Below are 27,695 nucleotides of genomic sequence, written 5' to 3'. Positions count from 1 at the left end.
TTCAGTTTTGCATGATCATATGTATCTAGAAATCTGTCCATTTCTTTAAGGCTTTCGAATTTATTTGAATATAGGTTCTCAAAATAGTCTCTGATGATTTCCTGGACTTCTGTGGTGTTTGTTTTTATCTCCCCTTTTGCATTTCTGATTCTACTAATTTGGGTTTTTTTCTCTCCTCATTTTAGTCAGGTTTTCCAGGGGTCTATCGATCTTGTTTATTTTTTCAAAGAACCAACTTTTTGTTTCATGAATTCTCTGTATGGTTTTTTTTGGTTTCTATTTCATTGATTTTAGCTCTTATTTTTATTATTTCTCTCCTTCAAGTTGTATTGGGATTTGCTTGTTCTTGTTTTTCTAGGAGTTTGAGATGTGTCATTAGGTCATTGATTGGGGATCTTTCAGTCTTTTTAATATATGCTCTCATGGCTATAAACTTTCCTCTCAGGACTGCCTTAGCTGTGTCCCATAGGTTCCGGTAGGTTGTGTTTTCACTTTCATTGACTTCCAGGAACTTTTTAATTTCCTCTTTTATTTCATCAATGACCCATTGTTCATTAAGCAATGAGTTATTCAGTTTCCAGCTGTTTGCATGTTTTTTGTCTTTATTTTTGTTGTTGAGTTCTAGTTTTATTGCATTGTGATCAGATAAAACACATGATATAATTTCTATTTTCTTATGTTTGCTGAGGCTTGCTTTGTGCCCTAGAATGTGATCTATTTTGGAGAAGGTTCCATGGGCTGCTGAGAAGAATGTATATTGTGTAGAAGTTGGATCAAATGTTCTGTAGACATCAACTACATATGTCCATTTGATCTATGGTATATTTTAGATCTAGGATTTCTTTATTGATTTTTTGTTTGGATGACCTATCTATTGATAATGGGGTGTTAAAGTCTCCCACGATCACTGTGTTGGAGTTAATATATGCTTTTAGGTCCTTCAGGGTATGTTTGATGAATTGGGTGTGTTGACATTGGGTGCCTATAGTTTGATAATTGTTATTTCCTTTTGGTCTATTTCCCCTTTTATTAGTATGGAATGTCCTTCTTTATCTCGTTTGATCAATGTATGTTTTAAGTCTGCTTTGTCAGAGATATGTATTGCTACTCCTGCCTGTTTTTGGTGCCATTCACTTGGTAAATCTTCTTCTAGCCTTTCATTCTAAGCCTATGCTTATTCCTGTTGGTGAGATGGGTCTCTTGTAAGCAACAAATTGTTGGATCTTCCTTTTTAATCCAGTTGGTGAAACCATGCCTTTTGATGGGGGAATTAAGTCCATTAACATTAAGTGTTAGGACTGATAGGTATGTGGTGATTCCTGTCATTTAGTTGTCTTAGTTGTTTGAAGGTTTGATTGTGTGTACCTAAATTGAGGTTACTCTCTACTGTCTTATTTTTTCTTTTTCTGTAGTTTGCTGCTGCCTGCCCTTTCATAGTTATGTTGGGTTTCACTTTCTGTGTGCATAATCCCTTGAAGAATCTTTGTAGTGGTGGCTTTGTGGTCACATATTGTTTTAGTTTCTGCTTATCATGGAAGACTTTTATTGCTCCATCTATTTTGATTGATAGTTTTGCTGGGTAGAGTATTCTAGGGTTGAAGTTATTTTCATTTAGTGCCTGTAAGATCTCACCCCAAGCTCTTCTTGCTTTTAATGTTTCTGTAGAGAAATTGCTGTGATTTTGATGGGTTTACCTTTGTATGTTACTTGTTTTTTCTCTCTTACAGCCTTCAATATTCTTTCATGGGTCTCTGTATTTGTTGTTTTAATGATAATATGCTGTGGTTGAGTTTTATTTTGGTCTGGTCTGTTTACGCATTCCCTTTGCTTGCACCTCTTCTCCTTCTTCAATACCTATGGTTCTCAGGTTTGTTCTTTTGATGGAGTCAGTGAGTTCTTGCATTTTCTTTTCACAGGTCTTGAGTTGTTTAACTAATAGTTCTTTGGGTTTTCCTTTAATTACCATTTCATCTTTGAGTTCTGAGATTCTGTCTTCTGTTTGTTCTATTCTGCTGGATTGGCCTTCTATTTTGTTTTGCAATTCTGTTTCATTCTTTTTTCTGAGGTTTTCCATATCCTGAGTCACTTCCTCTTTAATGTTGTCTATTTTTATCCTGAGTTCATTTATCTCTTTATTAATCATGTTCTTTGTTTCAGTGTGGTGTTTATATAGTGCTTCTATGGTTTCCTTTATTTCTACTTGTGCTTTCTCAAATTCTCCATTTTTGTTGTCTTGGAATTTCTTGAGTGTCTCCTGTGCATTTTGGTTGACCATATCCAGTACCATCTCTATAAAATTCTCATTGATTACCTGTGGGATTTCTTCTTTTAAATTATTCTTGTGGTAAGGGCAAAATAGTTTCTGCTGGGTATTGAGGGAGTGGGGGGAAGAGGGAGGGGGCAGAGTGGGTGGTAAGGAAGGTGGTGGGGGCAGGGGGGAGAAATGACCCAAGCCTTGTATGCACATATGAATAATAGAATAAAAAAAATTTTAAAAATTAAAAAAAAAAGATTATTCTTGTGGGCTTCATTGGGTTGTTTGGCATAGTTTATCTTCATTTTGTTGTAGTCTGGGTCTGCATATCTGTTTTCTTCATTTCCCTCTGGTTCCTGTGCTAATTTTTTGCTGTGGCGAAACTGATTTCCCTGTTTTGTCTGTCTTCCCGTTATTGCCTTTGGTATTTTTGTTGTCCCTGTGTTGTGTACAATTAAGTATTTTCTAGCTTGTAATAATAACAATGGTAATATTTAGAATGGAAGTGTGAGAGGAGAGGGAAAACAAAGAAGGTAAAAAAAAGGGAAAAACAAATAAACAGAGAAGTAAAAACAAAACAAACAAACATTTCAAAGATATAAACAGGGAATGATAGTGTACTAATCAATGGTAAGCTAAACAGGTATTAGAGAGACAGAAAGAGGATTGAAAGAAAAAAAAATCTCCAAGTTCAAATGCAATAAAGTTTCCATCTTAATAATTTTGGTGTTACAATGGAATTTTATGAAGCCATGAAGAAAAACGAAATGTTATCATTCACTGGTAAATGGATGGAATTGGAGAACATCATTCTGAGTGAGGTTAGCCTGGCCCATAAGACCAAAAATCGTATGTTCTCCCTCATATGTGGACATTAGATCAAGGGCAAACACAACAAGGGGATTGGACTATGAGCACATGATAAAAGCGAGAGCACACAAGGGAGGGGTGAGGATAGGTAAGACACCTAAAAAACTAGCTAGCATTTGTTGCCCTTAATGCAGAGAAACTAAAGCAGATACCTTAAAGCAACTGAGGCCAATAGGAAAAGGGGAACAAGTACTAGAGAAAAGGTTAGATCAAAAAGAATTAACCTAGAAGGTAACACCCACGCACAGGAAATCAATGTGAGTCAATGCCCTGTATAGCTATCCTTATCTCAACCAGCAAAAACCCTTGTTCCTTCCTATTATTGCTTATATTCTTTCTACAACAAAATTAGAGATAAGGGCAAAATAGTTTCTGCTGGGTATTGAGGGGGCGGAGAGGGAGGGGGCGGAGTGGGTGGTAAGGGAGGGGGTGGGGGCAGGGGGGAGAAATGAACCAAGCCTTGTATGCACATATGAATAATAAAAGAAAAAAAAATAATTTTGGTGTTAGTCCCTCAGCCTCCTATTCTGGAGATGGTGTCTCAGAAGTAGTGCTGTCATTGTCTCATCAAAGGGGAAAACAAAACAAAACAAAACAAAAAAGCAAACAAACAAAAAACCCAAAACCACCACAAAGTGTCCCAAGTTCAAATGCAGTACAGTTTCAGTAAGGTTTTCAGCATGCAGGTGTATTTTGGTTGTTGTCTCATCAAAGGAAGAAAGAGAGAAAAAAAAAGTCTGGGGTCACCTTTGTGACTATCTGAGGCTGTGGCTCACCTGCCCGCTGCTATCAGCCTGCTGTTGCTGGAGGCTTTATTTATGCAGATCTCAGGAGTGAGCTTAACACTCACCTAGCCCGGCAGGCTATGTTTACTTAGAGTTCTCCTGGGCACACGACTACCACTGCTACAAGCTTTCCCCTTTCCAAGCACACTGGGGGAGTTGACACTGCACCCGCTTTCTCAGGTTGGTGTGTTTATTTACAGTTCACATGGGAAGTGTGCCTTCCCTCCTCTCCTGTGGAATTTTCCTCCTACCACTGCTTTTACAAGCTTTTCCGCTCCTGGTTGCTGGGAGGTGCCACCTCTCCTGCCTTCTCCCGCTGGCTTGTTTATTTACAGCCAGCTTGTTTATTTATAGTTCATATGGGAAGTGGGCCTTCCTCCCTCTCCTGTTGAATTTTCCTGCCACCACCGCTCCCACAAGCTTCCCTGCTCCTTGCCGCTGGACAGGTGCTACTGCTCCTGCCTTCTCCCGCCAGCTTGTTTATTTACAGTTCCATGAGGGGTTGCCCCTTCCTGCCTTTTGGTTCTCAGGGTGCCCCCGCCCTCTTTGCTGCACATCTTTTTGTTGTTATTGCTTATTATTCAGTTTTTTTTTTCTTTTTTCTCTGGGTGGGGGTCGGTCTGTCCAGGGGCTATGCCGATCTTGGCCAGGGTTTTCTGTGTGAGTACTGCATGCCACTTAGCTCACCTTGTGGTCTGCATCTTCCCAACTGTCTGGGCGCTGGCTTCTGGAGTGTGGGAGCCATCCTGGTTTCTCTGTTTGATGTGGAGTGGAAATGCTAAGCATAGTCTGGCGATGTGGAGGAGTCAAAGTTTTGCCTCGTCTTGGTGGTTTTTCCTATAAGGTGTATCTCCAGTGTCTCTCCAAGCTTTTACTTTAGGAAGCACACTTTCTGCTTCCTCCTTCTAGTCGCCATCTTGGAATCTCCTCTAATAACTTTCCATTTGTTGCATGTCGAGTATAATGCAACAAAGCTGTTAAAATTAATGAATATTTTTCAAGGGATAATCAGATAAAATTATTTAAAATTCATATTCTATTGAAAACATTATGATGTTGCTCAAAATCAAAAATAGAAAGATCCATATGATGCAGCAATCCCACTTCTGGGTATGTATCTAAAAGAATGAAAATCAGTATGGTCATTGCCATACTATTCACAATAGCCAAAGCATGGAATTAGCCTAAGTGTTTCTCAGCTAATGAATAGACAAAGAAAATGGTTCATGCTGGCTTTGGCAGTGCATATGCTAAAATTGGAACAATTGAAGGAAGATTCGCATGGCCCCTGTGCAAGGATGACACACAAAATTGTGAGGTATTCCATATTTAAATAAATGAATAAAAAATGGTGTATATATACACAATGGAATACTATTCAGCATTAAAAAAAGAAAATTCTATCATTTACAATGAAATAGATGAATGTAGGAGACATTATAGTAAGTGAAATAAGCCAATTACAAAAAGATAAATTCTGTAGGAGTCCACTTCTATGCCTATATCTAAAATACTCAAACTCAGAAATAAAAACTAAAATGGGGGTTGCTAGATACTGGGGGTAGAGGGAAGAAAATGGGAGGTGTTGGTCAATGGGTATAAAATTTCAATTTTGCAAGATGAAGTTTTAGAGGTCTAATGTACAAGAATGTGAATGTAGTTCACACTACTGAATGGAACACTTAAAAACAGGAAGATAAATTTTGTGTTATGTGTTTTTTTTTTAACCATAATTAAAGACTCTAAGAAATGTTATTTTTGGAGACAGTTCAGTCCACAGCATAAATGAATAAATTGCTTGATAAAATCTACATATTTTCTAGGAGTTAGTTACCTTAGATTTCATGGGATTAGCATACTTTATTTTCCCTTGTTTATCAGCAGAAGTTTATTTAACACTTCTGTTAGTAGTGTTTGAGTACAGCTGCTACACAGGAAAAGATAGACTCTAGAAATTTTATCCTTATCTTGTATCAGACTCATTTCTCTGTGTTATATGTTGAATTAGATTAGTTTAATTTTGTGGATATTATTTGGTTTCATTGAAACATATTTAATTCCCCATCTAAGTGCTGACCATATACAGAGTTAGGACAGCTTTTAGTAGCATGAAGTAAAGCTCACTGGGTCACTATTAACCACTAGCATTTAACACACAAGTGAATGTAATGAGAAAAATTATTTTAGCAATAAAAATGGACTTAACTTTCCCTTTAGAGTGTTTCAGGGTGTCTACTTATTCTTGACTAGGTTTGCCCTCTTCCCCACTAAACCTGCTTTAGAACACATATGACCTTGGTTTGGTTTTGCAACTCCTCAGATGTGTTGTGTAAATAGCTCCTGGGGACTTAGTCCAAATGAACCCATCTCTAAGATGACCAGAAAGCCAAGTTTTCTGAACATCTATGCCAAAGTACTTGTAACAATGTCCGGCTTTAGCTCAAGTGCAACTCAAAGACTGCTGGTTGTAGAGGATATAGTTTGGAGGAATACATGCACTCAGGGGAGCAGTACTGGTGGCTACACACTATTGTATCAAAAGAAGTCACACCCAATTTCCTACCAACGTAAGTTACTTCCCAAATTTCCCAGAGCCCTGTATATACATTCTTGCTAAAGCTGGTCAACTCCATCTGCTTCTTAACTTCTGGCTCATGTAAACCCTACATGTACAATTCTAGACTTAGGATTCCTATTTTCCTTTCCTTGTTTCCATGTTCAGTTGGGTTCCACAGTTGCTTGGTATGTATCTATGGATGTGTGGACAACTGTTTTGTCAAGGAAAGAGAGGGGTGTCTAATTTGTGCTGTTTTCCTAGGGAAAGTTTTTCTGACTTGAGTTCACATTTTCTCACTAAATATACTTACAGACATAATTTAGATATACTGAGTGATAGAACATGAGATAAGTGGTAGAAATTTTTTTTCTATCTTGACCTTAGATGCCAGCATTACAAATTATTTTGTCATTAGCCAGCTATGACTCCATCTTCCATCCTTCTTAGAAATATATTTAAGGGGTGAAAGATGATTATTTTCTGTTCACACTGAGTCATTTATATTTCTGCTCTAAACTGATTAAATTATAAAAAAAATGAGATAAAGTACAAGGCTTTGAATTTTACCTGTATCTTTTCTGCTTCCCAAGTATTTCTTGTAAATCTTCCATGGGTATCTTGAAGACAATGGAGCTTTGCTCTCTAATATCTATACATTTTTGATTATCCAAAATTGTCTCTTTGCTGGAGCAAACATTTCTAGGTCATGATTTGATAAGGACCATTAGACAACTGAAATTCACTGGAGCAGGATGACAGATTTCAATTTTGATTTAAATTCAAAAGTGGTCCACAGAGTCTTTACAAAATTTCTATTACCTTACATATTTGAGAGTAACTTTAAAATATTCATTGACTTTTGAAATAATATCTTCTCTCATATAAAAATACATGCTCTGAGATGTAGAAAAATTGAGAAATATTTAAAAATATTAAGTATAAAGAAGTAAAGATAAGTAAGCCATTTTTAATGATAATCCATTCAATTCATGTGTGATAAAGACCATTTAAGTGCTTTTTAAAAATATGAGTGTATGGTGCTAAAAGTCAAGCCCAGGGCCTGTGCATACCAGACAAGTACTCTACAACTTAGCTACACTCTCAGCCCATATTTAAGTGCTTTACCACCATAATATTTTCTTATATTTGTGATAATCCATTCTGAGAATGGTATTACTATCCTAATGTTTATAGATGAGGAAACTGAAGCTTAGAGGCTAAGGGACTTGCCTAAGACCACACAGCTTGTGAATGGTGGAACAGAGACTTAAACATATGGATTTGGCTTCAAAGCAAGACTGTTTACCATGAAGCTGATTTCTTCACTTAATGTTGTGCTATGAGCATTTTCTCATGTCTTAAAGCAAAGTCCCACAAATGAGAAAGCAGCCTGGAGTGTCTACTGGAGTGAAAGCTTCATGGAGTTTGTACTCCATTAGTGAGAGAGGGGAAGCAATAATAAAAATTAACACAAGTATGTTAGATGGTGATGGGTGCCATGAGAAAATTAAAGCAATGAAGAGTGATGGGGGGCTAAGGTGAGAGGTTACATTGTTAAATATAGTAATCAGGACATTCTTCACTGAGAAGAAAATGTTTGAGTAGAGACATGAAGCTTCCTTTACGTTTGAGGGAACAAATTGTATAGATATCTGGGGGAAGAACTTTCCGGGTGGATTGACCAGCAAGTACAAAGGCACCAAGCCAAAAAATGTGCTTATGTGTTTGTTGGAATTGATAACCCTCTGGTGCTGAAAACAAACACACAAGAGACAGAAAATCTTGACCAGGCAATTTTTTCTTGATCAAGAGGGTGCAAGCATATGCTCACTCCCGCTAAGCAAACATACAAGCACAAAATGACTGACAGTGGCTCCTCCTTATATCCTTGATGCAGTTGTATCTTCCCTTCACCTGGGATTTGTCCAGGTCAAAGGTTCACAATCTTTCCGATTGGCTAAAAGGCTTGGGGGATGGGTTAGGGCATTCAGTTTGGTGAGCAATGGAGTTGTACAGGGATCCAGAAGAAGAAGAAGCAAGTACCCTTTAAACTTGTAAGTCACCTAAGATGGCAACCTGAGGAATTTTTAAGTAATCTAAGAGAGTAACAAATACTTTGATAGAAAAGATCATCCTTCTTACATGTTCAAAAAATAGGAAGTTGTGGCTCAGAGGCAGAATATTTGCCTAGCATGCACAAGGCCTTGGATTTGATTTCACAGCACAGAAAAGAAAAAAAATAAAAGAAAGAAAAGAAAAAGAAATGAGAAAAAAGACAGCACTTGTACTTGAAAGTCATGTTTTGGGAAAATTTATCTGGCTGCTGGTGTGGGGCAGGTTAGAAAAGAGATAAGGTAGAAAGTGTTTATGATAACCAATACTGGTTGTCCTTTTATTTCTGAGCACACAGATAAACTTCTTTTCCCCAGCTACCATGAATTTAGGTGCAGTTATGAGGTTGAGTTCAGGACAATGGAATTCAAGTGAAAATGATGTAAGTGAGTCCCAGGCTTGTCCCACCAAGACTACTATGTGTTCTGGTCTCTCTTCCTTTTTGTAGCACTCTGTAGACTATGCATTGACAATGGGCAAATATCTAAGAAAATGCAATCTGGGTCCCAGACCCCCCGCCATGTAGAGGGCCACCTATTGAACACATACACCCTTACACAGTTGGTGTAACTGAAAAATAAATTTCTATTGTGTTAATAAACTTCTAACTAATAAAGGAAGTAACTATGGGCAAGAATATTAGCTAGAAGTCTTCTAAGGGATAATCATCTATTTTTCCTTAAAGTAGTTTACAAAGATCTAAAGGATGTAGTGAGATAAGATCATTTTTAAATAAGAAAATAAGAGAAACAAATCAAGGTAGTAAAATAAGATGCAGTAGATGTAGTATCCAGAAAATGAGGTCATAAGGGCAGAACAAACAGCAAAAGTGGAAAAGAAAAATGTGGAGAGAAAAAGATTCATAAGAAGATGGAAGAATGGGTATCAGCTGAATATGAAAGTAAGTCAAATATGACTCTAAGATTATAGATTGGAGTTTGAAAGAGTGGTGGTTCTGACACTCTTAATGGGACATATAGAATAAAATAGATGTTTATAGCATATACACCATCAAAACTGCTTAAGCAGAAATAATCAAGTTTTTGTTTGTTATTATTAAGTCCTATTTAAAATCTTTGGGCAATTTTTGACATACTGTCTCTATTATGTACTCACTTGGTATCACTCTTCATTGTTGTTTTGTTTTTTCTTCCTGTCCTTTTCAATATCCTTCCAAGATTCTTTTCTCTGACTCCCTTTAAAAATGGGTGTTTCCCCAAATTTGGACTTCGGTTTGCTTTTTGTTTGTGTTTTTACCCTACATGAGGATTGACAATTTTTTTTTTTTGTAAAGGTTCAGACGGTAAATATTTTAGGCTTTTTTGGCCACAGGCCTCTGTTGTAACAACTCAACTTTATACATGGCTGTGTTGCTATAAATCTTTATTTGGAAAAACAGGCAGTGGGCCAAATTTGATCTGAAGGCCCAAGTTTTAATAACCCTAGATTTACATTGTCCTGTTGGTAAGATGTCTACTCCTATGACTTTAACTACCTTCCATGTGATGAGGGCTCCCATATTTCATTTCCTCTGGCAAGATTTATTCCCCTAAACTCTAGGAACCTGTGTTCCTAGACAGCTTAACATAGAGGTCTTCATTTCCAGTTTGGATCTCATGTCTGTTTCCCTCACATCACCTAACAAAGCAATTTTTTCCTAAATTCAGGGGTCTCTATGAATCACATTCTCACCAGTGAGGCTCAAACAGAAACCTATGAGTTATTTGTCATTGCTTCTTAGTCTAATTCAACAACCTCTTCTCTGAACTCACCACTGCGCTTTATTCCTGTCACCTTTCAACCTGTTCTCCAACCTGCTGCCAGAGTGATCCTTCTAACACATGATCTGTGATGGCACTTCAGAATGAAATCCAAACTCCTCAGTGTTAGGGTGAACAAAAGGAAGCCATGTTGGAACTGGACCTCCCCTCACCAAAGTGACTTATTGAAAACTCTCCACCTGGCCCTAAAGAAAACTAGACATCAGCCTTAAGTCATGATCTACCTGTAAGCCATTATCTCAGGAAGGTCAGAGGGTCATTGAGGATTATCCTGTCCATTTACATTCCTGGGGCTTCTCCACCCACATCCTTTATCTACCCCCAGTCTGTAAGAGGCTGAGGGAACCAGCTTTCTTGCTGGGGATCCCCTCTGCAGGGCTACTTCTCCATAATAAACCCTGTGCTGGCATAAGAGCCATCTCCCTACCTATCTGCTCCATGAATGTTCTTTCATTCTAACACTCAGCATAGCATGCAAGGCCCTTTTACCATCCAGCCACTGCTTAGTTACTTCAAGTTGTCACTTGCAGTTTATGCTACAACCCAGTGAAATATCAGCAGATCTCACATTTCCCAATCGTTCCATGTGCTCTCACCTCTGGGCCATTGCACATGCTGCCTTCTGTGCTGGGAACTGCATGCTTTATATGCCAACCCACCTCCTTTATTTGCTTCCACCCACTCCCATTCTTTCTCTGATCAGGACCCAGCTTGTTGTCATCCTCCTATGGAAGATTGCCATGAGCTCTTAGAAGCAGATCCAAGTTTTGTGGAGCATGAATCACACAAAATCAGCAGCCCTCCTTAAGCAAAGAATAGAGCCAGGTTGGTGGTGTATGTCTGTAATCTTAGCACTTCAGAAGCCAAGGCAGGAAGATTGGGAGTGTGAGGCCATATGGGCTACATAGCAAGACACTGTCTCAAAAACTAAAAAAAGATAAAGAATACAGAAAAAAAATTATATGAAGATATATGACCATGAGAACACATTGCCAAGGTCTTGGAAGGAGTCCACGCAGTTGAGGAGACCTGAAGTTTAAGCTGAAAATGTGAGTCTATCTTGACCTCTCCCATCTGGGCTCCATCTATGTGTTTTCTTCATACCCTGGCCATATCACCTTCAAACCTATCAGATAGTATCAAGAGTCTGCACTCTTGGGGATATACCCAAAAGAATGTGACACAGGTTACTCCAGAGGCACTTGCACCCCCATGTTTATTGCAGCACTATTCACAATAGCCAAGTTATGGAAACAACCAAGATGCCCCACTACTGATGAATGGATTAAGAAAATGTGGTATTTATACACAATGGAATTTTATGCAGCCATGAAGAAGAATGAAATGTTATCATTCGCAGGTAAATGGATGGAATTGGAGAACATCATTCTGAGTGAGGTTAGCCTGGCCCAAAAGACCAAAAATCGTATGTTCTCCCTCATATGTGGATATTAGATCAAGGGCAAACACAACAAGGGGATTGGACTTTGATCACATGATAAAGCGAGAACACACAAGGAAGGTATGAGGATAGGTAAGACACCCAAAAAACTAGATAGCATTTGTTGCCCTCAACGCAGAGAAACTAAAGCAGATACTTTAAAGCAACTGAGGCCAATAGGAGAAGGGGACCAGGAACTAGAGAAAAGGTTAGTTCGAGAAGAATTAACTTAGAAGGTAACACACATGTACAGGAAATCAATGTATGTCAACTCCCTGTATAGCTGTCCTTATCTCAACTAGCAAAAACCCTTGGTCCTTCCTGTTATTGCTTATATTCTCTCTTCAACAAAATTAGAGATAAGGGCAGAATAGTTTCTGCCTGGTAGCAAGGGGTAAGGGGGGGTAAGGGAGGGAGTGGGAAGGGGGGGTAAGGGGGGGTGGGGAAAATGGGGGAGAAATGACCCAAACAATGTATGCACATATGAATAAAATAAAAATTAAAAAAAAGAAGCTGGTCTGTTCGTTTCTCTGTGTCCCACATTAGTTAGGATGTCAACTCCTTGAAGACAAATATTGTGTGCCAAGAATATGGTAAATCTTCAATAATTGTTAGTACAATAAATGAAAGAATGGATGAATGTGTGCAAGGTATAAGAAGACAAGAACAACTCTGCCTTAACTCATTTCTGATGCTGTTGGAAAGTGAAAGAGTAACAAGGATATGAGTTGTGATATGCAAAGTTGTCAGACCATAGTGTAAAACCCTTTGCCTATTTGTTATGTTTATTTAAAAATTCTCCAAGTGCGTTAAAGGGGCAGTCTATGCTTCCTCTTGAATTCAACAGACTTTCTGAGGAAATACTATAGTTACTATTTTATTGAATCAATATACTCAAAATAACATCATTTTTTTCATGATGGAGAAAGGTAAAAATCACAAGCATGTGGCTAGATTTGGTCACAAAATGTGAATATAACATAAGATAAAAGCCAAAGACAGTATGTTTAACAGATGATAAGGTGACTTAAAAGGAGAAAAATAATATAAATAAGCATCCAGCTATTAATTTTACTTTTCCTCAGTAAGTATGACATTATAGAAGTCTTTAATGAATTTGAACTGCTGAAAACATGGAGGCATCAAAATTATAACTAAATTATATGTTACATATTATCAGAAATAAACAGGAAATTCCTTGAGGAAATTGGTAAATCTAATAAAACTAGATGATCATTGAACTGATTTTCTCTCTTTTTTTTTTTACATATACCATCTCCCAAAAGCACATGGTTTTAAACCCAGTGATGTACTAATGACTCCCGAACAAATATCTCCTGGGCTGACCTCTTCACTGATCTGTAGACATGGATACCCAGTTATCATCTTAACATGCTCACTTGACTAACTTAACAGGCATTTCAAACTTAGTATGTCATAAGTGTGACCTCTAATTTACCCCCTCAATGTTATTTCATGGTAACACCACCATCCATCTACCTCAACCCAAGCCAAGAGAGGATCCTTGGTTTTTTTTTCCCCCTCATTCCTCACAGTCAATTTTTCATCAAGTCTCATTATCTTCAAAATATATCTCATACCTGCACACTATCAGCTCCTGCTTTGTATCTTGCAATAGCCTGCCTATTGTTTTCCTAGCTTTTACTATTGAGCCTCTGATTCATTTTCTACATACAAGAATGATCTTTAAAAAATGTAAATCAGACCATGACCGTCCCTTCCTCCTTAAAATTCACCAACAGCTTCCCATCACAAGCTCCTTTCCATGGTTTACACCGCTCCCATTAACTGGCCCTTGCCCACCTCTCTGACTGTGTCTCCAACCTCTGAACTCTTTTGGTTTACCACATTCTACACATAGGTCACACCAAGCCATCTCCAGTCTTAAGGTCTTGAACTCGCAGTTGTTTCTTTCTTACATCGTAAAGTGTAGAGGTCTAATCTCCAATGCCACCTTCTCAGACAAAACTTTCCTAACCACCTAAAACAGCTCCCTGACTAAATAATTTCAATCACATCTTTTCATTTTCTTCAAAGCATTTGCCATTAAAATTATTCCTTCCTGCATTTGTTTCTTAGTGCAGTGCCTAACATTCTCCACTGAATTATAAGCTCCAGAGAAGACATTCCTTTTCTATTATTAACTTGTTTATACTCATTGCCTAGAAGAGTGCCTGGCTCATGGTTAGCTTTCATTAAAACTTTTTGTTCAGTGAATGAATAAATGATCTACCCATTGTTTGCATTTCTTTTGCAACAGGGCATGGCTTTTCATGCAAATGGTGGGATAAAGTAGTTTGCCATCTCTACCTAGTAGGAGCAGTTTGGTAGAGTGAAGGCAGAGGTTCTAGAGATACACAGTCTTAAAGTCTGAGACATGGCTTTATAAGATGACTGATCTTGGACCTCCTAGCCTTCCTTACTTCAGTTTTGTAAACTATAAAATGGCAATCACCTATTGCTAGAGTTTGTTTATAGAATTCAAGTACAATGATATTAGGAGTTGCATGTATAGTTTAAAAACAGCATATCATCACAGTAAAGAACATATGCATCTCTTTATCTTTATAATATGTATATATGCCCATATATATGTATATATATGTATATATCTATATCTATATATATGTATATATCTATATCTATATGTATATATCTATACCCATGTTATTGCTCAGAAGAATGATCTGGTTTTTTTTTTTTTTTTTTTTGGTGGGACTGGGATTTGAACTCAGGGCTTCCACTTGCAAACTCTATTACTTGACATACTTCTCCAGTCAAATGATTAGTATCTTAATTGATTAAAGGGTCACCTAGCATGAACCTGACCTCCTAATGGTCTTATTTAATTGACATTAATTGGTATTAAGAGACTAAATTTACAGAATCTACATTAAAAAAAAGGTAACTCATCTTAGAGTTTTTCTTCTTTCTTTTTCTTCCCAGTGCTGAGGATCAAACCCAGGGCCTCACACATGCTAGGCCATTTCCCCAGCTCCCTCCTGGAGTTTTAAAGTTGGGCGATAAGAACCACCATGCTTACTATTGAAGAAATCCTTGAAGTGTGTGATTAACAAATAGGTTGAGGAGAATGGCATTGAGGGACCACTTCAAAGCTCTCTTGAGTCCCTCAAGCATCAATCAACCCAAAGGACTGTTTCTGCTTAGAAGCCTGATGTATGTTACATCTTTCTCTCCCTTTCATCCCAGAAGGGATAATGAAATGTATTTTTTCAGCAGCCGCTTTCAGGAAATAAGAATATACTTTTTCATTGCACTTCACATTTCCCACGCCACCTCACTAGCTTAATGTTCCTGTTGGTGACTCATGGCTTAATTGTGCAGTGGGAATAAAAAGCCCTGAATTTCTCCAAATCCATAGGGCAGAAAATCGATTTTTTGACAAACAAAGCTTGACTGAAAAGAGAACTCAGAGTGTAAAATACTCATTACATATAACTCACCTTCTAAAGGACTCAGTTTGGAAAGTACTGTTGCATTTGCATTTTCTACACTTCCATACCTGTTATCTATCTCCTTAGTATATATAACATAGCTATGTATCACTGTATGGTAATGAAACTAGTGATACAGAGAATTTTAATAACTTGCACAAAGCCACACAGATTGCAAGGACAGAACTCAAACTGGAAAAAAATTTGGAGGCTACTTAAAAAGCTGGACATCGATCTACCATTTGATCCAGCAATACCACTCTTGGGGATATACCCAAAAGACTGTTACTCCAGAGGCACCTGCACATCCATGTTTATTGCGGCACTATTCACAATAGCCAAGTTATGGAAACAGCCAAGATGTCCCAGCACTGACGAATGGATTAAGAAAATGTGGTATCTATACACAATGGAATTTTATGCAGCCATGAAGAAGAACGAAATGTTATCATTCGCTGGTAAATGGATGGAATTGGAGAACATCATTCTGAGTGAGGTTAGCCTGGCTCAAAAGACCAAAAATCGTATGTTCTCCCTCATATGTGGACATTAGATCAAGGGCAAACACAACAAGGGGATTGGACTATGAGCACATGATAAAAGCGAGAGCACACAAGGGAGGGGTGAGGATAGGTAAGACACCTAAAAAACTAGCTAGCATTTGTTGCCCTTAACGCAGAGAAACTAAAGCAGATACCTTAAAGCAACTGAGGCCAATAGGAAAAGGGGACCAGGAACTAGAGAAAAGGTTAGATCAAAAAGAATTAACCTAGAAGGTAACACCCACACACAGGAAATCAATGTGAGTCAATGCCCTGTATAGCTATCCTTATCTCAACCAGCAAAACCCCTTGTTCCTTCCTATTATTGCTTATACTCTCTCTACAACAAAATTAGAGATAAGGGCAAAATAGTTTCTGCTGGGTATTGAGGGGGGGAGCGGGAGGGGGTGGAGTGGGTGGTAAGGGAGGGGGTGGGGGCAGGGGGGAGAAATGAACCAAGCCTTGTATGCACATATGAATAATAAAAGAAAAATGAAAAAAAAAAAAAGAACTCAAAACTAAATCTGACTCTACTGTGCTTCGCGTGTTTGCAAAGTTAAGGAACTGAAAGGGATTTAAAAGTGACTTCATGTTACTGATGAGGCTTCAGGGGCCAGATGAGACTGTGACTCTTCTGAAGCACATAACTGATGAATGGTAGAGTTAGATCTAGAGCTGGCTCTGGACCATGGGGCCCTAATGCCTCATTTTAGCTATTTTAGCTCTTTTCTTTTCTTCTCTGTTCTTAAATTATACTTTCAAATACAAATGGCCAAAAATATGTGAAAAAGTGATCGGTATTATTAGCCATCGAGTGCTGGTGGCTCACACCTGTAATTCTAGCTGCTTGTAAGGTTAAGATCAGGAGAATTGAGGTTCAAGCCAGTTTGGGCAAATAATTTGTAAGATCCTGTCTCTAAAATAACCAGAGCAAAATGGACTGGAGGTATGGTTTAAGTGATAGAGCTCCTGCTTTGCAAACATGAAGCCCTGAGTTCAAACACCAGTGCCACCAAAACAAAACAAAATGAACAAATTAAAAACTACAATGGGATACCATTCTCATGCCAATTAGAATGGCTATTATTAGAAAGAAAAGAACAAGTGTTGGTGTAGAAGTGAAGAAAAAGGCACTGTTACACATTTTTGGTGGGAACATAAATTATTACAGCCATTATAGAGAACACTATAGAGATCCCTTATAAAACTAAAAATAGATTCCTCCATATGATCCTGCAACCCCACTACTGGTATAGATCTAAAGGAAATGAAATCAGCCTACCAAAGAGATACCTCCATGCCCACATTTATTGGTATACTGTTCACAACCTTAAGTATGAATTCAGTACATATGCCCATCAACACCTAGGATAAAGAATGGATAAAGAAACATGATATCTATATACCATGGAGTATTATTAAGCCATAAAGAAGGATGAAATTTTGTGACAGAACTGTAGTAAGTGAAGTAAGCCAGACAGAGATAAGAACCACATTTTCTCTCTTTGTGTGGAAGCTAAAATAAAGTCTACCTGAAGAAAAAGTTGTGTTTATTAGAGCTTGGGAAGGGTTTGTATTTGGAGGGGGGGTGTTTGTGGGAATGTATACAGGAAGACTGAATTTGATTTCTGCACACTGTATGTATGTATAGAAATATTACACTGAACTTCATTAAATGTACAATCAATACATGCTTGTAAAAATAAATTAAAATAACTACTTTAAAATGTACTTTGTAAGATTGCTCTTAAACAAAGGTAATTCATGTCTTACAAAGGGTAATTTGAATAATCAATATTCTGGATGTGAAATAATATACTAGAGACTGTATAATTAATTAAGGGTCTCTTAAATGTGCTTAGGGTAGACTGAAAATTGTTGAAATAGTATTCTGTTCCAAGAATATTTTGATTAGACATAGCTATTTTATTTCTGGCCTACAATAATTGGTGATGGAAGTAATCTTGACAGAAGATGACAGCTGGTAATTAAAAGATTTAAATAGCGAGTTTAGTTCTTTGAGTCTCCCTGGGAAGAAGCCACTCCATCCTACAATAGTTTTGTAGTTACTTATAAAAAAAGAAATCATGTTTTAAACTGGATCCAGAAAATGAGAATAGTCCGTTTCAAATACAGACGCTCATTTGTAAGCTATTTTGTTATGTCATCTAAGGCCATGTGCACAAACTATAATCTTACAAATTTCCCATCTCAGTGGTCAGTGAAAGGTGTTTTCAACTAGTTACTAACATTTTGCTTACCTTTCGCTCCATGTTATAAATGTGGTTTAACATTTTATCTGTCAAAGGTTACTATTAGCTGGTGTCATGGTTCAGGTCTGTAATTCCAGATACTCAGGAGGTAAAGACAAGAGGCTCTTGAGTTCAAGGCCAGCCTGGGCAAAGTTAGCAAGACCATGTCTCAAAAACAAAAGGACCAGGAGCATGGTTCAAATGCTGGAGTGCTGGCTTAGCATGCAGGAGGCAAGCATTAGTCACTATTAACTAATTGTTTGATAATTCACATTTCTGTTGAAGGAATAGTTAATTCTCTCTTCTGATGTTTCCTTATGAGGAGGAAAGTGTACTCATTATAAAACTCCTGCCTTATTTCTCTCTTCTCATTCACTCTTTTCCAAGGAGGAAGAACGATTCAGTCTGTCTGGAATTTGGAAGAAGAAACTGGGTGCACGTAGTCAGTTCTTTCTCTCCTTCTTCCTCCGAGAAGTCTGCCTGCAGGATGCAGTTGTTCTCCCTAGCTTCTCCACATGCCCAGCACTGGCCTGAGGTGATGTAGTTGTGCCTGGAATCAGTTGGTAAGTGACTTATTCCAGGACCTAGGATTACGAAGTCTATTCACCTGCAGACAGCATCGATCAGTACAACCAGTGAGTCTTTCGTCTTAACTTCTCAACCGGTTCAGACTTAGCAGGAAAGGCCCCAGTTATCAGACCACCTCATGGACCAAACATCTCTGAGTCTATGGGCTGTCTTGGGACATTAGTAAGAAGCCCAGTGTCAGGTGAAGATTGAGGTTTCTGGCTTGGTAGATGCCTTTCGCCTTGGGGATTCTCTACCGGGTGCTAACCATGTTTGATTTTTGCCATAGAGGGCTGCAGTTTTGTCTGCCTTTGTCCACAGGCAAAGGGGTGTTTTTTTTTTCCCACCCCCTCCCTTACCACCCACTCCACCCACTCCCTCTCCCCCCCACCCCCTCAATACCCAGCAGAAACTATTTTGCCCTTATTTCTAATTTTGTTGTAGAGAGAGTATAAGCCATAATAGGAAGGAACAAGGGTTTTTGCTGGTTGAGATAAGGATAGCTATACAGGGAGTTGACTCACATTGATTTCCTGTGCGTGTGTGTAAATAAAGGCAGTTAGGTTTCTCTATAGGCAGAGATACCAGGGTGTCAGGGTGCAAACTGTGGTGCAGACATTGGGCAGCTGCAGGGATTTTAAGAGAAGCCTGCTGGGGGTGTCATTTGTATTCTAAGCAGGCAAGGCTGATGCAAGCATGTGATTGTACGAAGTGTCTTCTCCCATGGCCTTTAACTCAGGGAGCAGTACAATATTGCCCATTTTAAATCTGCAATGTAGCTCACTTGTGCATGGGTTAAAGAATGCCTGTGTGGACTGGATGTCCAATTTCTGTTCTTTCCATTTTTTTTTTTGACCGCCTTCACAACCAAAAGAAGGATGGACAGATCTTGAACTCATGTGGCTTGTCTATAGCAAATGAAGCTAGGGAGAAAAAGTATAGATTCTGTGACTCTCTTTATATGATATTCAAAATCCAGGCATAACTAATTTATAATGATAAGCATCAGAGTGTTTGGTAAGTTATTTGGGGAGTTGTCAATTGAGTAAGAGCTCAGGGAAGCTCTCTAGGGTGTTGGAAATGTGCTCTGCTTTGATGTAGGCATTGGCTACTCAGGTACATACACAGATAAAAACTCATTGAAGCGAGTGCTTAAAAGTTGTTTCATCATATCTCAATTTAAAAAAAAAGTATTTCTCTAGACAGAGGTGTACACGGATTACTTCTCCAAGCAAGGAACTTAGCAGCATGTTCTCAGTCTGAGTATTTTCCATGTTGGTCCTTGATTCCTATAAGATACACAGCCTACTGGGAGAAAGTTTGTGTCAGACTCTTAAGACACACATGCTGTACTGTTTCTAAGTTTGTTTAAAAATTTTTATTTGTATCTGATGCCTTCCTGATCCCTCTTGGCGGTTACTCACCAGGTATAAGTAGTATAAAAGATTCAAAAGGACTAGGGTAATGACCCTAACATATTCTTGAGTGTTTGTCACACAACTAGCTGAAACAAAGTTTGGGTTTCTATGTGTTCCAAACTCTAGTAGAGTCCAATTTGACATTTCTTCTTGCACAAAATACAAACCTCATGTGCCATGTTGCAAATTCTGGCACATATAAAACAGTCATCTAAACTAAGGGTTGGTAAACTTTTTTTGTAAAAGATCAGATAATCAATATTATATGATTTGGAAGCCATAAGATCTCTGGTAACTACTAACTCTGTGTGAAAGCAGCCTAAAACTTGCACCTGTTGCCCCTGTGTTTTGGGTTAAGTCTAGGCCACTGCCCTCCATGTTTTTTTTTTTTTAAAATAATTACAAGAACCATCTTAGCTATATTTTGGGTAATTGATTCACTCTACACTCATTGTCTCAATGCTTGGAAACTTAAAATGATTAGGAATTACTAGTGTTGTGGGAGTTTGCTAGCTGAAATAAGAGACTCTGAGGCAATTAGCAGGAAGCAGCATTTTATTGTGCCAGCACAGACCCAGCAGACTCATGTCCAAAGGCTGAGCCCTGAGAACAAAGGGGTCTCACCTTATATACCTTTGCAAGCAGGTTACAGAGGCAATAAAATTAAAAAACAAGGTTTAACCCATATATGGTTCCATGCAATTCTATAGGCTACTTCACCCTAGTGCTACATCCACTTCTACCCCTAGTGCTGTGTGACCTTCTTCACCTTTGAATTCTTTAGGTTTTATCTCTCTGCTATGCCATCCCTTTCCCCCTGCTACCTTATCAGAACTCAGGCCTAGTTTGCTTTCTTCTGATCCTCCTCCCTGCTACATTATTCTCCTTGTTGATGCTCATACCCTCCTAGGGTCAAAGAGCAGCATCTTAATATAGGGGTTTGTGTTTCTATAGCATCATTATATGTGAGGCTGTTTTCCTTTCTATAATGGCCTCCATAATAGTCTTGATGGACTGCAGTACCAGGGGGACCAGGCAGGGCAATGTTAAGCATACTCCTAGGATTAGGCTTATTGCCCCAATCAGAGTTTTGAATCTACCTAAGGCAGAAAACCACCCTCCAAACAGGTCATTGGGATCCCATCCTCTCCAAGTCTGGATGGGGACATGGGCAAGCTTTCCCATTCTGTCTGTGATTTCTTCTATGACCTTTCTTTCATCATCAATCTGTAAGCAGCAGTTGCTTAGGTTTAATTTTCCACAAACTCCTCCCTCAGAAGCCAACAAATAGTCTAAAGCCAAGCAGTTCTGATAGATGGCATTGTGCATCTTAGTGCTTTGTTTTGCCAGCAAATTGAGAGCTCTTGCAGTTTCATTAGTTATAATTTCAACAACAGCCTGTAGCCTGATGATGCAGTTGAGCATATATATAGGGGTGTGATAACCCCAGGACCATCTTTTGCCCAAGTGGCAGGACCATAGTACTAGATGATTTACTCAGGAGGCCACCTGCCATCTTTTTCTCAAGCCCAGTGGTCTCCCATGTTAGACCCCCCCCCAAAACATAGCACAAACTGACATTCAGTGTGTGGGCTATAGACTCAACCAGGGAGAAGAACAATTTTTTAGCTTTGGCAGAGATGGAAAATTTACTCCTCATCTCATAAAAGGAGTGAAAAACTTGGTATGAGGAACTCTTATGGGTAACAGTTATTAATTTGAGGTATATCAGACTCAGGGTCAAGACCCTGTTTATCTGTTTTTCTATTAATTACTTTTCCTGGTGTCCAATCAGAGGGCTTAAGTACAGTGAAATTTGCAGGGTTACAGGTGCCGCGGGTGCAGTCAGGGGCAGCTGTCCCCTCGTGAGGGAGAGCTGTGTGCTTACTCTCTGCCACGTGGCCCATGAAACACAACTCCAACAAGGACAATAATAGGAACCCGCATCATCACATGGCCAAGTATATCAAATGATATACCTACCACTTGATGCACAAGCTCTTTCCTAAGCTAGACCCCCACAGCCATAACCTATATCTCCACATCCACTTTTGTCTATGGCCGCACATGCATCAAAGAGCATTGACACTGGTTTATCACAACTAAACACCTGGCTGCGGCTGACGAGGTCCCCAGGGTAGTGGATGCTTCTGGTCTCTAACCATTGCTCCCGAGGGCAGTAAGAGGGGTTGAAGCAGATATGCTGGTTATCATGGGAGCACACTAGATATGTGGTGTGATTGTGAGTGCATGACCCGATGACAGAGGCTGCACAGGAACAGTAGGTATGGAAAAGTAAAGTCTTAGTAAAAACAGTCCCTGTCCGAGTAGTATGCATACATAGGTCATAGGAGGAGGGCTCTGGGGCCACAAAAGGAAACCAGATCAGTAACAATAGATGGTAAATATGCATCCTGCCCAAAAGAGAAAAATGCAAATAAAAACCTTTCACTGTGAGACCAATCAGTGGGGGCAGTTTCTACGAGGCCTATGGCGAAGACTAGGGTGAGAACTACAGCAGCAGATACAGACAAGGGGTGACGATGCATTACAGTGAGATAACTGGTATGAAAAACAGCCCATTTGTCCTGTTGGAGAGTTGACTCCTCAAGCTTCTGCCGTGTGTAGACTAGCTTCCGGAGTGACTACAGCAGGGCCATCATCTCGTCTTCCTGGTCCTCTGTTGTTTCCTGGGAAGCAGAGTCCTGCTGAGGGAGGGTGCTCAGGTTCCAGAGGGTGATCTTACACTGTGAAGCTGGATCAGGGATGCACTCCCACTCGAGAGAAGCTGGCTTGACTCAACTGTGGTGGATCCAAGGAGCAATCTCTGCTACTTTAACTGCGATGGGAGTAGTAGACAAGGTAACAACAAAAGGGCCCCTCCAATGGGGTTTTAATGGGTGGAAAGTTAAATTTTTTTTTTTTTTTTACCCAGACATTGTCTTTTGTTTTTGTTTTTTAAACTGAGTAGAATTACCATGGCAACAATATATTATCAGTATATGTGTCCAAGAAAACATGTTGTTTTTAAAAAAGTTAAAACTATCATCTTTAAGTATCACAGGACATGTTTAGAGCCAGTATAAATAGTTACTTTGTCTCTATTTAAGTGGAAAACCCTGTCTAAAAATATGAATTTGTGTCTGGAAGGGCTTTAATGACAGATAGCCACACGTGCATAAGAACCATTTCTTTAATTCTCTCGGGCTTGGTTGTTTTTGAGAGGTCTGGCACAAGTGACTGGCTTTTGAATCAAACAAGATTGGGCACATTCAGGGTGATATGGCCTCAGACTGAAGATCTTTCTTGATTGTTGTTCTTTTCCAGATTTTGTTTGTTTGGTTGGTTTTGGTCCCATGTTGAGGGGAAATAACAAACAGATTAGGCAGGAGTCAGTGCCAACTAGACCCTTTTGGCCAATTTTAAGCAACAAAGAGGCTTAGAAGGAGTGTCTCTTAGGGAGCGGGCTTTTAGACAAGAACAATACAAAACAAAATCTAACAAAAGCAGATGTCTAAAAAGCTAATCTGGTTGACACATAAGTAGTTATTAGAGTCAGTTTTTTTATGGACTTGATTGTAAATGCCCCAGAAGGATCAGAACTGTAATGACAAAAACTTGAGTCATGGTTAAAATTTTGATGGACAATTTAGCAACTAACAGAACAACAGTATATCAGCATGACTAACTTTTTGTTACCATGTTTGTCTAAATTTTGTATTTTAGAAGGCTTGATATACTTGAAAAATATAAGTATATTTAATATATAGGAACAAGCAACAGCATCACAACTCTATAGAGGTTATATATACATATTAGTTTAGTTGTTCTTGAAGTGAAACCTTAGATTTTTATCAGTTGTAGGGGAAAGAACAGTTTTAGTAAACCCAAATAGCCCAGTCACAGACACATATAGGATACCAACTGTATTAGAATCTCCCAAGACAACAGTTGTTTAACCATGAGGTCATCTAGAAAGTTTTATGTAAACTGTTAGAAAATAAGAGGTATGAAGAGGCAGAGAGATGGCTCAAACACCAGTACAGGGTTTATTGTTTAGGCTAGTACCAGCCTACTGGAGGCCTGCTTGGGGCTCACCCTTTACCCTATGAGTTTGCCATAGAACCACTGATCAGGACTCCTCACTCACTTCACAGTGGGCTGAGTCTCAGGCCCATGCTTTCACCCACTCTCAAACAGCACAGTACTTCCACCTCCTCCCTGAACCTGAGAGACACAGTTTCACCCCCAAAAAAGGTGGTTACTAGCTTGTCTCATTGGGAGGTGATCAAGCTCCCCTTCTGCCTCCTGGGACAGGCCTGAATTTGAATCCAGGTTCTTACCAGTCTGATGAGTGGTGCTCCCCTCCCCTTGCTTGTTCCTGTGCCTCACTGTGTTCTGTTGTGCAACTGAGTCCCTCACCCCAACCTGCTGGAGGGAGGAATTCCCCCCTTTAGATCAAGCTGTCCATTGGCGCCTGGTGGGGTCTCCTCCCAGAGATCCAGGGGATGTACCCTGGTGACAAGGTATTGTGGGAGTTTGCTAGCTGAAATAAGAGACTCTGAGGCAATTAGCAGGAAGCAACATTTTATTATGCCAGCACAGACCCAGAGGACTCGTGTCCAAAGACTGAGCCCTGAGAACAAAGGGGTCTCACCTTATATACCCTTGCAAGCAGGTTACAGAGGCAATAAAATTAAAAAACAAGGTTTAACCCATATATGGTTCCATGCAATTCTATAGGCTACTTCACCCTAGTGCTAAGTGCCCTTCTACCGCTAGTGTTATGTGACCTTTTTCACCTTTGCATTCTTTAGGTTTTATCTCTCTGCTATGCCATCCCTTCCCCCCTGCTACCTTATCAGAGCTCAGGCCTTGTTTTTTTCTCTTCTGATCCTCCTTCCTGCTACACTAGGTGATATTACCATGTGTCTAGATGAAATTCAAGATGGAGTGTCCAGATAAATACTGCAAGACAAGAACCAACACTCTGAGACTTCTTCACTCCTATCTCTTGCATATGAGGGAGGGATGGTTCTTCTTCCCTTTCCTATTTCTCCCTACTTTATCCTGTCTCACTAAAATAAATCCTTGAGAAATTTCAAACAAAAAGAAAGAAAGAAGGAAAGAATGAAAGAAAAAAGAAAGCAGCCACAGACAACCCATAAGCAAGTTGGTGTGGCTGTGTTACAATAAAACTTTATTTGCAAAAACATGAGGTGGCCCAAATTAAGTCCACGAGCTTAATTTGCCTGGTCGTTAACTATATAATCATTCTGAAAAGTTGACAAGGATAAGTTTATTTCATTTTTTTTGTTTTATTTTTGCAAACAAGGAGACAGGTTACTCATGGGTATTATTGAGTGATTTCCAACTAGCTCTCCGATGAAGAATTATATTCATGCTGTTGGCATGTTTGAGGTGTTCTAAGGTCTGAGAGAATAACAGCTGTGTCTAATACTGCTTAGCATTCACTGAGGTACTCAAATATTTCTCATTTGAGTGATTTTGTATAACTTTGTGTCTTGAAACATCTTCCTATCCAGGCTTTCTTCTGAGGCTATAATCAGGAAATAGGAAGTGTACGGATAACTAATGAATCAGAAATCAAGGTTAGAGTTTGGTCCTTTCCAACCTTGCTGTATTACTTTAAGTCACTGTACCTTTTTGGCTGATGCTTTATATGGGACTCTTTCTAAGGTATTTAAATTTTAAAAGAGGACACTGAGGAAGACAACACTCTTAACTCTATTTCAGTGGCGCTTGATGACATACAGATGAAGATCACTCAGGACTGCTTCTCAGATCAATCCATATGAGTTTATTACTTTGTTTTTAAAGATATGCACATGAATGTAGCCACACTAAGTGACATGAAAGACCCATCAATCACACCCCATTCTTTTGAAGCCTAGAGTTTTCAGGCTAAAATAATAAGCATAATCATTGCTAAACACTGTCGTATCAAAGGATGCAAATAAACCTTTCCTTCCCCTGAGTGTTTCTAACCTCTACCCAAAAGCAGTAGTCATTTCACTGTGTGTGTCAAGACATCGTATTGTACACATTTAATGTGTTCAATAAGACTTAACAAGTAAATATTTGCTCCATATTTATAATAAATGAATTGAATTGTTATTCTGTTGCCTGTATTCAGATTTGATTTGATGCAATTAGAATTCACAGGTGATGCTTGCCACATCATGCTGACCCCAGGGGCTATGTGTGAGCAATTCATAGTTACTACTTTCCACTTGGGATGCTCCTTACTGCTGATGAGAAAAGGAGGGAGAAAAAATGATGTTTTTGTTGTATAAGCTATCTACTCTTCTGTCTTTGCAAATAATCTTCCTTTCCCTTCCCTTCCCTTCCCTCCCCTCCTCCCTCTTCTCCCCTCCCCTCTCCTCCCCTCCCTTCCTCTTTCTTTCTTTCTTTCTTTCTTCCTTTCTTCTTTCCTTCTTTCTTTCTTTCTGTGGTTCTAGTGTTACAGGAAACTCAAACAGAGACATGGGAATCTGTGGTGAGAGAGCAACACTTTATTGTGCTGTGGCACAGACTCAGTGGACTCGTGTGTACAAAGGCTGAGCCCCAAGAACAAAGGGGTCTCACCTTGTGTACCCTTGCAAGCAGGTTACAGAGGCAATAAAATAAAAAAAAAAAAAAACCAAGGTTTAACTCATATATGATTATATGCAGTTCTATAGGCTACTTCACCCTAGTGCTAGTGCCCTTCTACCCCTAGTGCTATGTGACCTTCTTCACGTCTGGATTCTTTAGGGTTTATCTCTCTGCTATGCCATCCCTTTCCCCCTGCTACTTTATCAGAACACAGGCCTATCTGTTCCTCTTCTGGTCCTCCTCCCTGCTGGGCTGGCTTCATGCTTGCTAGGTATGAGCTCTACCACTGGAACCACTTTGCCAGCCTTGCAAATAATATTTGAAGGCAAAGTATTTACTATTATATTACCTTCCTATTTAAAAGAAATGCAAGATATATTTTTTTCTCAGTGTAGCTTGGACATTTTGGGCATCCCAGTGTCACCTGAGAACTTCTGTGACACAGAGGCAGGGTGATAGTGAAAACCCACTTTGCTTTCTTCCTGGTTTCTCATATGTCCACTCTCACAGGATACAAAGATTCCTTGCTTATGTATTCTCAGGGCATCCTTCTGGGAACAAAAATCCAACGTCTTTGTTTTCCTCCAAATTATTGTCTCTATAAGTGATCTTCCTCGTGTAAAAAATCTGATCATGTCCACTGACTGAAGGTTTCCTCACTGTTTAAAGGACAATGTATAAGTCCTTAGCTTGGGACAATCTGTTTATGGTCTGGCTCTCCTCTGCTTTATAAAATGCTTCATTTCCCTGTGCATCCTGGACTCCAGCCATTCTGAATGGACTTTAGCTCTTTGTGCCAAGCTATTTTGAATCTCAATGCCTTTGTACATGCTGTGCCCTCTCCTAAAAGTACCCTTTCTCTAGTTGTCTCCTTGCATGAATACCCACTCTAGTCAGGTATTCCTTTGGCCATTTGACCTGATTAATAAAGACTGGCATTTTCTCACTGCTCTGTCAGAATGACTGCAAAGGATTAAGTTTTTGAGTATTAGTCACTCCCACCAGACTGTGTACCCTAACAA

The 27,695-nt window shown here is 39.1% G+C and overlaps 1 long non-coding RNA gene and 1 other non-coding gene across 2 annotated transcripts in view; both read left to right on the top strand.

Annotated features, from left to right (window-relative positions):
* The window catches only part of LOC141416915 (uncharacterized), a 191,039-nt gene that overhangs the window by 47,381 nt on the left and 115,963 nt on the right, over positions 1 to 27,695 (top strand). The window contains exon 2 of the long non-coding RNA XR_012441540.1: positions 18,458 to 18,633. This is a non-coding gene — a long non-coding RNA (uncharacterized lncRNA). The remainder of the gene's footprint in view (positions 1 to 18,457; positions 18,634 to 27,695) is intronic.
* LOC141417013 (U6 spliceosomal RNA) lies at positions 5,138 to 5,242 on the top strand. Its single transcript, XR_012441647.1, has one exon. It is a non-coding gene; the product is annotated as a U6 spliceosomal RNA (small nuclear RNA).

This window comes from Castor canadensis, chromosome 14 (assembly GCF_047511655.1).
Source record: "Castor canadensis chromosome 14, mCasCan1.hap1v2, whole genome shotgun sequence".
Taxonomy (NCBI): Eukaryota; Metazoa; Chordata; class Mammalia; order Rodentia; family Castoridae; genus Castor; species Castor canadensis.
The sequence above is the reverse complement of the archived record's forward strand: the minus strand, read 5'-3'. Positions and strand labels throughout refer to the sequence as shown.